The sequence below is a fragment of the Saimiri boliviensis genome, chromosome 5 (assembly GCF_048565385.1).
Source record: "Saimiri boliviensis isolate mSaiBol1 chromosome 5, mSaiBol1.pri, whole genome shotgun sequence".
Taxonomy (NCBI): Eukaryota; Metazoa; Chordata; class Mammalia; order Primates; family Cebidae; genus Saimiri; species Saimiri boliviensis.
Genome location: NC_133453.1, coordinates 152,275,513 through 152,287,894, shown reverse-complemented (window position 1 = coordinate 152,287,894; position 12,382 = coordinate 152,275,513).

The following is a 12,382-nucleotide window of genomic DNA, read 5'->3' as shown; positions in this document are numbered from 1 at the left end:
CGTGTAATTTCACAGGGTGCACCGCCTCCCCCAGGCCCAATGTGGCACTTCAATGGCTTAACGAGGGCTTGACGGGATGGATGTCAACATGAAAAGACATTCGATTCCATCGGACCTGTCTTTGGCACATTGTCTCTAAGGAGAATGTGCCTGGTTCAAATTCTCACTTTGCTTCTCACCTGAGAGATGTGACCTCAGTGGTCAATGGGAAATGAGCTGGTTTCAGTCACCAACCTCTCACTCATCACCAAGAAAATTTCCTTCAACCATACATGGATTGTGTTTTCAGGAGTGCTGGGCTTCATCCACAGTTGTGAGTAACATGCTAAAAGAGGAAAAAAGATTTGCTGCTCAGGAATGGAGACAGAAATACAGAAACACAGACACACACACAAACACACACACACACACACACACACACACATGACACAAAAATCACCCAAACACAGGCCGCACACACAACTTCTCGTGTTCAGCAAAATACTTAGTGGTATGAGGTGGGCTTTGAACCCGTCCATGCTCCAAAAGAAGACACACCTTTTGCTATTTCACCCTTCTATTCTCGTAGGGAATGTGAATAATTCTTTCAGACATGGCTCATGATGACAGGGACCACCCTCATTTCACCCTCAGAGGCAGACAGGAGGACTGCATAGAACTCAGGTGTCGTCCCTGCTGACTGAAGAGGACTCCCATTTCCCCTCGAACCGAAAGACACAGCAAAAGTAGCTTTCTCTTTGAAGAGCACACAACTTTTTCAAAATACACAGCTAAAACGGTCCCCAATTTAGCTGTGTATTCTGAAAAACATGTCTAACATTCAAAGCACGGACAGTTTTAGCTGTGTATTTTCAAAAAGTTGTCTCTACCTGCCATAGCTCATGAAGTCAAAACGAGTGAGCTTTGTCCCCTTGATTTGAGCATTCGTTTAGTAAGAAAGGATTAAGTTCAATTTGAATTTTGGAAAACTGCTTCTCATCTTGTCAATCAGCTGTCAGTTTTGTGTGTTAATTTCTAGGAGAGCTAATAGAGTCAATCCAAAACCAAAGGTGTATTCAAGTCAAGATTGACAAGTCAAACCAAGAAAGCAGGCACTGAGCTGGCAGAGGGATCTTTTCCCAGTTGGCGTTAAGGCCCACATAAATCCCTGTGAAGGAATCGGGAATCAGAGACAGAAAGGGACTCGCCTAAGGCTTGTCACATGAAAGTGCCTGGCAGACTGACTGGCAGAGGGCTGGAAATCAAATCCAAATCTTCGGACGTGTAATTTCACAGGGTGCACCGCCTACCCCAGGCCCAATGTGACACTTCAATGGCTTAACGAGGGCTTGACGGGATGGATGTCAACATGAAAAGTCATTCCATTCCATTGGACCTGTCTTTGGCCCATTGTCTCTAAGGAGAATGTGCCTGGTTCAAATTCTCACTTTGCTTCTCACCTGAGAGATGTGACCTCAGTGGTCAATGGGAAATGAGCTGGTTTCAGTCACCAACCTCTCACTCATCACCAAGAAAATTTCCTTCAACCATACATGGATTGTGTTTTCAGGAGTGCTGGGCTTCATCCACAGTTGTGAGTAACATGCTAAAAGAGGAAAAAAGATTTGCTGCTCAGGAATGGAGACAGAAATACAGACACACACACACACAGACACACACACACACACACACACACACAAACACACAGGACACAAAAATCACCCAAACACACGCCGCACACACAACTGCTCGTGTTCAGCAAAATACTTAGGGGTATGAGGTGGGCTTTGAACCCGTCCATGCTCCAAAGGAAGACACACCTTTTGCTGTTTCACCCGTCTATTCTCGTAGGGAATGTGAATAATTCTTTCAGACATGGCTCATGATGACAGGGACCACTCTCATTTCACCCTCAGAGGCAGACAAGAGGACTGCAAAGGACTCAGGTGTCGTCCCTGCTGACTGAAGAGGACTCCCATTTCCCCTCGAACCCAAAGACACAGCAAAAGTAGCTTTCTCTTTGAAGAGCACACAACTTTTTCAAAATACACAGCTAAAACGGTCCCCGCTTGAAGTGCTTTAGCACTTAAAGCGGGGACCGTTTTAGCTGTGTATTCTGAAAAACATGTCTAGCATTCAAAGCACGGACAGTTTTAGCTGTGTATTTTCAAAAAGGTGTCTCTACCTGCTATAGCTCATGAAGTCAAAACGAGTGAGCTGTGTCCCCTTGATTTGAGCATTCTTTTAGTAAGAAAGGATTAAGTTCAATTTGAATTTTGGAAAACTGCTTCTCATCTTGTCAATCAGCTGTCAGTTTTGTGTGTTAATTTCTAGGAGAGGTAATAGAGTCAATCCAAAACCAAAGGTGTACTCAAGTCCAGATTGACAAGTCAAACCAAGAAAGCAGGCACTGAGCTGGCAGAAGGATCTTTTCCCAGTGGGCGTTAAGGCCCACATAAATCCCTGTGAAGGAATCAGGAATCAGAGACAGAAAGGGACTCGCCTAAGGCTTGTCACATGAAAGTGCCTGGCAGACTGACTGGCAGAGGGCTGGAAATCAAATCCAAATCTTCGGACGTGTAATTTCACAGGGTGCACCGCCTCCCCCAGGCCCAATGTGACACTTCAATGGCTTAACGAGGGCTTGACGGGATGGATGTCAACATGAAAAGACATTCGATTCCATCGGACCTGTCTTTGGCCCATTGTCTCTAAGGAGAATGTGCCTGGTTCAAATTCTCACTTTGCTTCTCACCTGAGAGATGTGTCCTCAGGGGTCAATGGGAAATGAGCTGGTTTCAGTCACCAACCTCTCACTCATCACCAAGAAAATTTCCTTCAACCATACATGGATTGTGTTTTCAGGAGTGCTGGGCTTCATCCACAGTTGTGAGTAACATGCTAAAAGAGGAAAAAAGATTTGCTGCTCAGGAATGGAGACAGAAATACAGACACACACACACAGACACACACACACACACACACACGACACAAAATCACCCAAACACAGGCCGCACACACAACTGCTCGTGTTCAGCAAAATACTTAGTGGTATGAGGTGGGCTTTGAACCCTTCTATGCTCCAAAGGAAGACACACCTTTTGCTATTTCACCCGTCTATTCTCGTAGGGAATGTGAATAAATCTTTCAGACATGGCTCATGATGACAGGGACCACTCTCATATCACCCTCAGAGGCAGACAGGAGGACTGCAAAGGACTCAGGTGTCGTCCCTGCTGACTGAAGAGGACTCCCATTTCCCCTCGAACCCAAAGACACAGCAAAAGTAGCTTTCTCTTTGAAGAGCACACAACTTTTTCAAAATACACAGCTAAAACGGTCCCCGCATTAAGTGCCTTAGCACTTAAAGCGGGGACCGTTTTAGCTGTGTATTCTGAAAAACATGTCTAGCATTCAAAGCACGGACAGTTTTAGCTGTGTATTTTCAAAAAGTTGTCTCTACCTGCCATAGCTCATGAAGTCAAAACGAGTGAGCTGTGTCCCCTTGATTTGAGCATTCTTTTAGGAAGAAAGGATTAAGTTCAATTTGAATGTTGGAAAACTGCTTCTCATCTTGTCAATCAGCTGTCAGTTTTGTGTGTTAATTTCTCGAAGAGGTAATAGAGTCAATCCAAAACCAAAGGTGTATTCAAGTCCAGATTGACAAGTCAAACCAAGAAAGCAGGCACTGAGCTGGCAGAGGGATCTTTTCCCAGTGAGCGTTAAGTCCCACATAAATCCCTGTGAAGGAATCGGGAATCAGAGACAGAAAGGGACTTGCCTAAGGCTTGTCACATGAAAGTGCCTGGCAGACTGACTGGCAGAGGGCTGGAAATCAAATCCAAATCTTCGGACGTGTAATTTCACAGGGTGCACCGCTTCCCCAGGCCCAATGTGACACTTCAATGGCTTTACGAGGGCTTGACAGGATGGATGTCAACATGAAAAGACATTCGATTCCATCGGACCTGTCTTTGGCCCATTGTCCCTAAGGAGAATGTGCCTGGTTCAAATTCTCTCTTTGCTTCTCACCTGAGAGATGTGACCTCAGTGGTCAATGGGAAATGAGCTGGTTTCAGTCACCAACCTCTCACTCATCACCAAGAAAATTTCCTTCAACCATACATGGATTGTGTTTTCAGGAGTGCTGGGCTTCATCCACAGTTGTGAGTAACATGCTAAAAGTAGAAAAAAGATTTGCTGCTCAGGAATGGTGACAGAAATACAGACACACACACACAGACACACACACACACACACACACGACACAAAAATCACCCAAACACAGGCCGCACACACAACTGCTCGTGTTCAGCAAAATACTTAGTGGTATGAGGTGGGCTTTGAACCCGTCCATGCTCCAAAAGAAGACACACCTTTTGCTATTTTACCCGTCTTTTCACGTAGGGAATGTGAATAATTCTTTAAGACATGGCTCAAGATGACAGGGACCACTCTCATTTCACCCTCAGACGCAGACAGGAGGACTGCAAAGGACTCAGGTGTCGTCCCTCCTGACTGAAGAGGACTCCCAATTCCCCTCGAACCCAAAGACACAGCAAAAGTAGCTTTCTCTTTGAAGAGCACACAACTTTTTCAAAATACACAGCTAAAACGGTCCCCGCTTTAAGTGCTTTAGCACTTAAAGCGGGGACCGTTTTAGCTGTGTATTCTGAAAAACATCTCTAGCATTCAAAGCACGGACAGTTTTAGCTGTGTATTTTCAAAAAGTTGTCTCTACCTGCCATAGCTCATGAAGTCAAAACGAGTGAGCTGTGTCCCCTTGATTTGAGCATTCTTTTAGGAAGAAAGGATTAAGTTCAATTTGAATGTTGGAAAACTGCTTCTCATCTTGTCAATCAGCTGTCAGTTTTGTGTGTTAATTTCTAGGAGAGGTAATAGAGTCAATCCAAAACCAAAGGTGTATTCAAGTCCAGATTGACAAGTCAAACCAAGAAAGCATGCTCTGAGCTGGCAGAGGGATCTTTTCCCAGTGGGCGTTAAGGCACACATAAATCCCTGTGAAGGAATCGGGAATCAGAGACAGAAAGGGACTCGCCTAAGGCTTGTCACATGAAAGTGCCTGGCAGACTGACTGGCAGAGGGCTGGAAATCAAATCCAAATCTTCGGACGTGTATTTTCACAGGGGGCACCGCCTCCCCCAGCCCCAATGTGACACTTCAATGGCTTAACGAGGGCTTGACGGGATGGATGTCAACATGAAAAGACATTCGATTCCATCGGACCTGTCTTTGGCCCATTGTCTCTAAGGAGAATGTGCCTGGTTCAAATTCTCACTTTGCTTCTCACCTGAGAGATGTGACCTCAGTGGTCAATGGGAAATGAGCTGGTTTCAGTCACCAACCTCTCACTCATCACCAAGAAATTTTCCTTCAACCATACATGGATTGTGTTTTCAGGAGTGCTGGGCTTCATCCACAGTTGTGAGTAACATGCTAAAAGAGGAAAAAAGATTTGCTGTTCAAGAATGGAGACAGAAATACAGACACACACACACAGACACACACACACACACACACTCACAAACACACACATGACACAAAAATCACCCAAACACAGGCCACACACACAACTGCTCGTGTTCAGAAAAATACTTAGTGGTATGAGGTCGGCTTTGAACCCGTCCATGCTCCAAAGGAAGACACACCTCTTGCTATTTCACCCGTCTATTCTCGTAGGGAATGTGAATAATTCTTTCAGACATGGCTGATGATGACAGGGACCACTCTCATTTCACCCTCAGAGGCAGACAAGAGGACTGCAAAGGACTCAGGTGTCGTCCCTGCTGACTGAAGAGGACTCCCATTTCCCCTCGAACCCAAAGACACAGCAAAAGTAGCTTTCTCTTTGAAGAGCACACAACTTTTTGAAAATACACAGCTGAAACGGTCCAGCTTTAAGTGCTAAAGCACTTAAAACTGAAAAACATGTCTAGCATTCAAAGCACGGACAGTTTTAGCTGTGTATTTTCAAAAAGTTGTCTCTACCTGCCATAGCTCATGAAGTCAAAACGAGTGAGCTGTGTCCCCTTGATTTGAGCATTCTTTTAGGAAGAAAGGATTAAGTTCAATTTGAATTTTGGAAAACTGCTTCTCATCTTCTCAATCAGCTGTCAGTTTTGTGTGTTAATTTCTAGGAGAGGTAATAGAGTCAATCCAAAACCAAAGGTGTATTCAAGTCCAGATTGACAAGTCAAACGAAGAAAGCAGGCACTGAGCTGGCAGAGGGATCTTTTCCCAGTGGGCGTTAAAGCCCACATAAATCCCTGTGAAGGAATCGGGAATCAGAGACAGAAAGGGACTCGCCTAAGGCTTGTCACATGAAAGTGACTGGCAGACTGACTGGCAGAGGGCTGGAAATCAAATCCAAATCTTCGGACGTGTAATTTCACAGGGTGCACTGCCTCCCCCAGGCCCAATGTGACACTTCAATGGCTTAACGAGGGCTTGACGGGATGGATGTCAACATGAAAAGACATTCGATTCCATCGGACCTGTCTTTGGCCCATTGTCTCTAAGGAGAATGTGCCTGGTTCAAATTCTCACTTTGCTTCTCACCTGAGAGATGTGACCTCAGTGGTCAATGGGAAATGAGCTGGTTTCAGTCACAAACCTCTCACTCATCACCAAGAACATTTCCTTCAACCATACATGGATTGTGTTTTCAGGAGTGCTGGGCTTCATCCACAGTTGTGAGTAACATGCTAAAAGAGGAAAAAAGATTTGCTGCTCAGGAATGGAGACAGAAATACAGACACACACACACAGACACACACACACACACACAAACACACACACACACACACACACACACACACACACATGACACAAAAATCACCCAAACACAGGCCGCACACACAACTGCTCGTGTTCAGCAGAATACTTAGTGGTATGAGGTGGACTTTGAACCCGTCCATGCTCCAAAGGGAGACACACCTTTTGCTATTTCACCCGTCTATTCTCAAAGGTATGTGAATAATTCTTTCAAACATGGCTCATGATGACAGGGACCACTCTCATTTCACCCTCAGAAGCAGACAAGAGGACTGCATAGGACTCAGGTGTCGTCCCTGCTGACTGAAGAGGACTCCCATTTCCCCTCGAACCCAAAGACACAGCAAAAGTAGCTTTCTCTTTGAAGAGCACACAACTTTTTCAAAATACACAGCTAAAACGGTCCCCGCTTTAAGTGCTACAGCACTTAAGGCAGGGACCGTTTTAGCTGTGTATTCTGAAAAACATGTCTAGCATTCAAAGCACGGACAATTTTAGCTGTGTATTTTCAAAAAGTTGTCTCCACCTGCCATAGCTCATGAAGTCAAAACGAGTGAGCTGTGTCCCCTTGATTTGAGCATTCTTTTAGTAAGAAAGGATTAAGTTCAATTTGAATTTTGGAAAACTGCTTCTCATCTTGTCAATCAGCTCTCAGTTTTGTGTGTTAATTTCTAGGAGAGGTAATAGAGTCATTCCAAAACCAAAGGTGTATTCAAGTCCAGATTGACAAGTCAAACCAAGAAAGCAGGCACTGAGCTGGCAGAGGGATCTTTTCCCAGTGGGCGTTAAGGCCCACATAAATCCCTGTGAAGGAATCGGGAATCAGAGACAGAAAGGGACTCGCCTAAGGCTTGTCACATGAAAGTGCCTGGCAGACTGACTGGCAGAGGGCTGGAAATCAAATCCAAATCTTCGGACGTGTAATTTCACAGGGTGCACCGCCTCCCCCAGGCCCAATGTGACACTTCAACGGCTTAACGAGGGCTTGACGGGATGGATGTCAACATGAAAAGACATTCGATTCCATCGGACCTGTCTTTGGCCCATTGTCTCTAAGGAGAATGTGCCTGGTTCAAATTCTCACTTTGCTTCTCACCTGAGAGATGTGACCACAGTGGTCAATGGGAAATGAGCTGGTTTCAGTCACCAACCTCTCACTCATCACCAAGAAAATTTCCTTCAACCATAGATGGATTGCGTTTTCAGGAGTGCTGGGCTTCTTCCACAGTTGTGAGTAACATGCTAAAAGAGGAAAAAAGATTTGCTGCTCAGGAATGGAGAGAGAAATACAGACACACACACACAGACACACACACACACACACACACACACACACACTCACACACACACACACATGACACAAAAATCACCCAAACACAGGCCGCACACACAACTGCTCGTGTTCAGCAAAATACTTAGTTGTATGAGGTGGGCTTTGAACCTGTCCATGCTCTAAAGGAAGACACACCTTTTGCTATTTCACCCGTCTATTCTCGTAGGGAATGTGAATAATTCTTTCAGACATGGCTCATGATCACAGGGACCACTCTCATTTCACCCTCAGATGCAGACAAGATGACTGCAAAGGACTCAGGTGTCGTCCCTGCTGACTGAAGAGGACTCCCATTTCCCCTCGAACCCAAAGACACAGCAAAAGTAGCTTTCTGTTTGAAGAGCACACAACTTTTTTAAAATACACAGCTAAAACGGTCCCCGCTTTCAGTGCTTTAGCACTGAAAGCGGGGACCGTTTTAGCTGTGTATTCTGAAAAACATGTCTAGCATTCAAAGCACGGACAGTTTTAGCTGTGTATTTTCAAAAAGTTGTCTCTACCTGCCATAGCTCATGAAGTCAAAACGAGTGAGCTGTGTCCCCTTGATTTGAGCATTCTTTTAGTAAGAAAGGATTAAGTTCAATTTGAATTTTGGAAAACTGCTTCTCATCTTGTCAATCAGCTGTCAGTTTTGTGTGTTAATTTCTAGGAGAGGTAATAGAGTCAATCCAAAACCAAAGGTGTATTCAAGTCCAGATTGACAAGTCAAACCAAGAAAGCAGGCACTGAGCTGGCAGAGGGATCTTTCCCCAGTGGGCGTTAAGGCCCACATAAATCCCTGTGAAGGAATCGGGAATCAGAGACAGAAAGGGACTCGCCTAAGGCTTGTGACATGAAAGTGCCTGGCAGACTGACTGGCAGAGGGCTGGAAATCAAATCCAAATCTTCGGACGCGTAATTTCACAGGGTGCACCGCCTCCCCCAGGCCCAATGTGACACTTCAATGGCTTAACGAGGGCTTGACGGGATGGATGTCAACATGAAAAGACATTCAATTCCATCGGACCTGTCTTTGGCCCATTGTCTCTAAGGAGAATGTGCCTGGTTCAAATTCTCACTTTGCTTCTCACCTGAGAGATGTGACCTCAGTTGTCAATGGGAAATGAGCTGGTTTCAGTCACCAACCTCTCACTCATCGCCAAGAAAATTTCCTTCAACCATACATGGATTGTGTTTTCAGGAGTGCTGGGCTTCATCCACAGTTGTGAGTAACATGCTAAAAGAGGAAAAAAGATTTGCTGCTCAGGAATGGAGACAGAAATACAGAAACACACACACAGACACACACAGACACACACACACACACACACACACACGCGACACAAAAATCACCCAAACACAGGCCGCACACAAAACTGCTCGTGTTCAGCAAAATACTTAGTGGTATGGGGTGGGCTTTGACCCCGTCCATGCTCCAAAGGAAGACACACCTTTTGCTATTTCACCCGTCTATTCTCGTAGGGAATTTGAATAATTCTTTCAGACATGGCTCATGATGACAGGGACCACTCTCATTTCACCCTCAGAGGCAGACAAGAGAACTGCAGAGGACTCAGGTGTCGTCCCTGCTGACTGAAGAGGACTCCCAATTCCCCTCGAAGCCAAAGACACAGCAAAAGTAGTTTTCTCTTTGAAGAGCACACAACTTTTTCAAAATACACAGCTAAAACGGTCCCCGCTTTAAGTGCTTTAGCTGTGTATTCTGAAAAACATGTCTAGCATTCAAAGCACGGACAGTTTTAGCTGTGTATTTTCAAAAAGTTGTCTCTACCTGCCATAGCTCATGAAGTCAAAACGAGTGAGCTGTGTCCCCTTGATTTGAGCATTCTTTTAGTAAGAAAGGATTAAGTTCAATTTGAATTTTGGAAAACTACTTCTCATCTTGTCAATCAGCTGTCAGTTTTGTGTGTTAATTTCTAGGAGAGGTAATAGAGTCAATCCAAAACCAAAGGTGTATTCAAGTCCAGATTGACAAGTCAAACCAAGAAAGTAGGCACTGAGCTGGCAGAGGGGTCTTTTCCCAGTGGGCGTTAAGGCCCACATAAATCCCTGTGAAGGAATCGGGAATCAGAGACAGAAAGGGACTCGCCTAAGGCTTGTCACATGAAAGTGCCTGGCAGACTTACTGGCAGAGGGTTGGAAATCAAATCCAAATCTTCGGACGTGTAATTTCACAGGGGGCACCACCTTCCCCAGGCCCAATGTGACACTTCAATGGCTTAACGAGGGCTTGACGGGATGGATGTCAACATGAAAAGACATTCGATTCCATCGGACCTGTCTTTTGCCCTGTGTCTCTAAGGAGAATGTGCCTGGTTCAAATTCTCACTTTGCTTCTCACCTGAGAGATGTGACCTCAGTGGTCAATGTGAAATGAGCTGGTTTCCGTCACCAACCTCTCACTCATCACCAAGAAAATTTCCTTCAACCATACATGGATTGTGTTTTCAGGAGTGCTGGGCTTCATCCACAGTTGTGAGTAACATGCTAAAAGAGGAAAAAAGATTTGCTGCTCAGGAATGGAGACAGAAATACAGACACACACACACAGACACACACACACACACACACACACACACACGACACAAAAATCACCCAAACACAGGCCGCACACACAACTGATCGTGTTCAGCAAAATACTTAGTGGTATGAGGTGGGCTTTGAACCCTTCCATGCTCCAAAGGAAGACACACCTTTTGCTATTTCACCCGTCTATTATCGTAGGGAATGTGAATAATTCTTTCAGACATGGCTCATGATGACAGGGACCACTCTCATTTCACCCTCAGAGGCAGACAAGAGGACTGCAGAGGACTCAGGTGTCGTCCCTGCTGACTGAAGAGGACTCCCATTTCCCCTCGAACCCAAAGACACAGCAAAAGTAGCTTTCTCTTTGAAGAGCACACAACTTTTTCAAAATACACAGCTAAAACGGTCCCCGCTTTAAGTCCTTTGGCACTTAAAGCGGGGACAGTTTTAGGTGTGTATTCTGAAAAACATGTCTAGCATTCAAAGCACGGAGAGTTTTAGCTGTGTATTTTCAAAAAGTTGTCTCTACCTGCCATAGCTCATGAAGTCAAAACGAGTGAGCTGTGTCCCCTTGATTTGAGCATTCTTTTAGTAAGAACGGATTAAGTTCAATTTGAATTTTGGAAAACTGCTTCTCATCTTGTCAATCAGCTGTCAGTTTTGTGTGTTAATTTCTAGGAGAGGTAATAGAGTCAATCCAAAACCAAAGGTGTATTCAAGTCCAGATTGACAAGTCAAACCAAGAAAGCAGGCACTGAGCTGGCAGAGGGATCTTTTCCCAGTGGGCGTTAAGGCCCACATAAATCCCTGTGAAGGAATCTGGAATCAGAGACAGAAAGTGACTCGCCTAAGGCTTGTCACATGAAAGTGCCTGGCAGACTGACTGGCAGAGGGCTGGAAATCAAATCCAAATCTTCGGACGTGTAATTTCACAGGGTGAACGGCCTCCCCAAGGCCCAATCTGACACTTCAATGGCTTAACGAGGGCTTGACGGGATGGATGTCAACATGAAAAGACATTCGATTCCATCGGACCTGTCTTTGGCCCATTGTCTCTAAGGAGAATGTGCCTGGTTCAAATTCTCACTTTGCTTCTCACCTGAGAGATGTGACCTCAGTGGTCAATGGGAAATGAGCTGGTTTCAGTCACCAACCTCTCACTCATCACCAAGAACATTTCCTTCAACCATACATGGATTGTGTTTTCAGGAGTGCTGGGCTTCATCCACAGTTGTGAGTAACATGCAAAAAGAGGAAAAAAGATTTGCTGCTCAGGAATGGAGACAGAAATACAGACACACACACACAGACAAACACACACACACACACACACTCACACACACACACACGACACAAAAATCACCCAAACACAGGCCGCACACACAACTGCTCGTGTTCAGCAAAATACTTAGTGGTATGAGGTGGGCTTTGAACCCGTCCATGCTCCAAAGGAAGACACACCTTTTGCTATTTCACCCGTCTATTCTCGTAGGGAATGTGAATAATTCTTTCAGACATGGCTCATGATGACAGGGACCACTCTCATTTCACCCTCAGAGGCAGACTGGAGGACTGCAAAGGACTCAGGTGTCGTCCCTGCTGACTGAAGAGGACTCCCATTTCCCCTCGAACCCAAAGACACAGCAAAAGTAGCTTTCTCTTTGAAGAGCACACAACTTTTTCAAAATACACAGCTAAAGCGGGGACAGTTTTAGCTGTGTATTCTGAAAAACATGTCTAGCATTC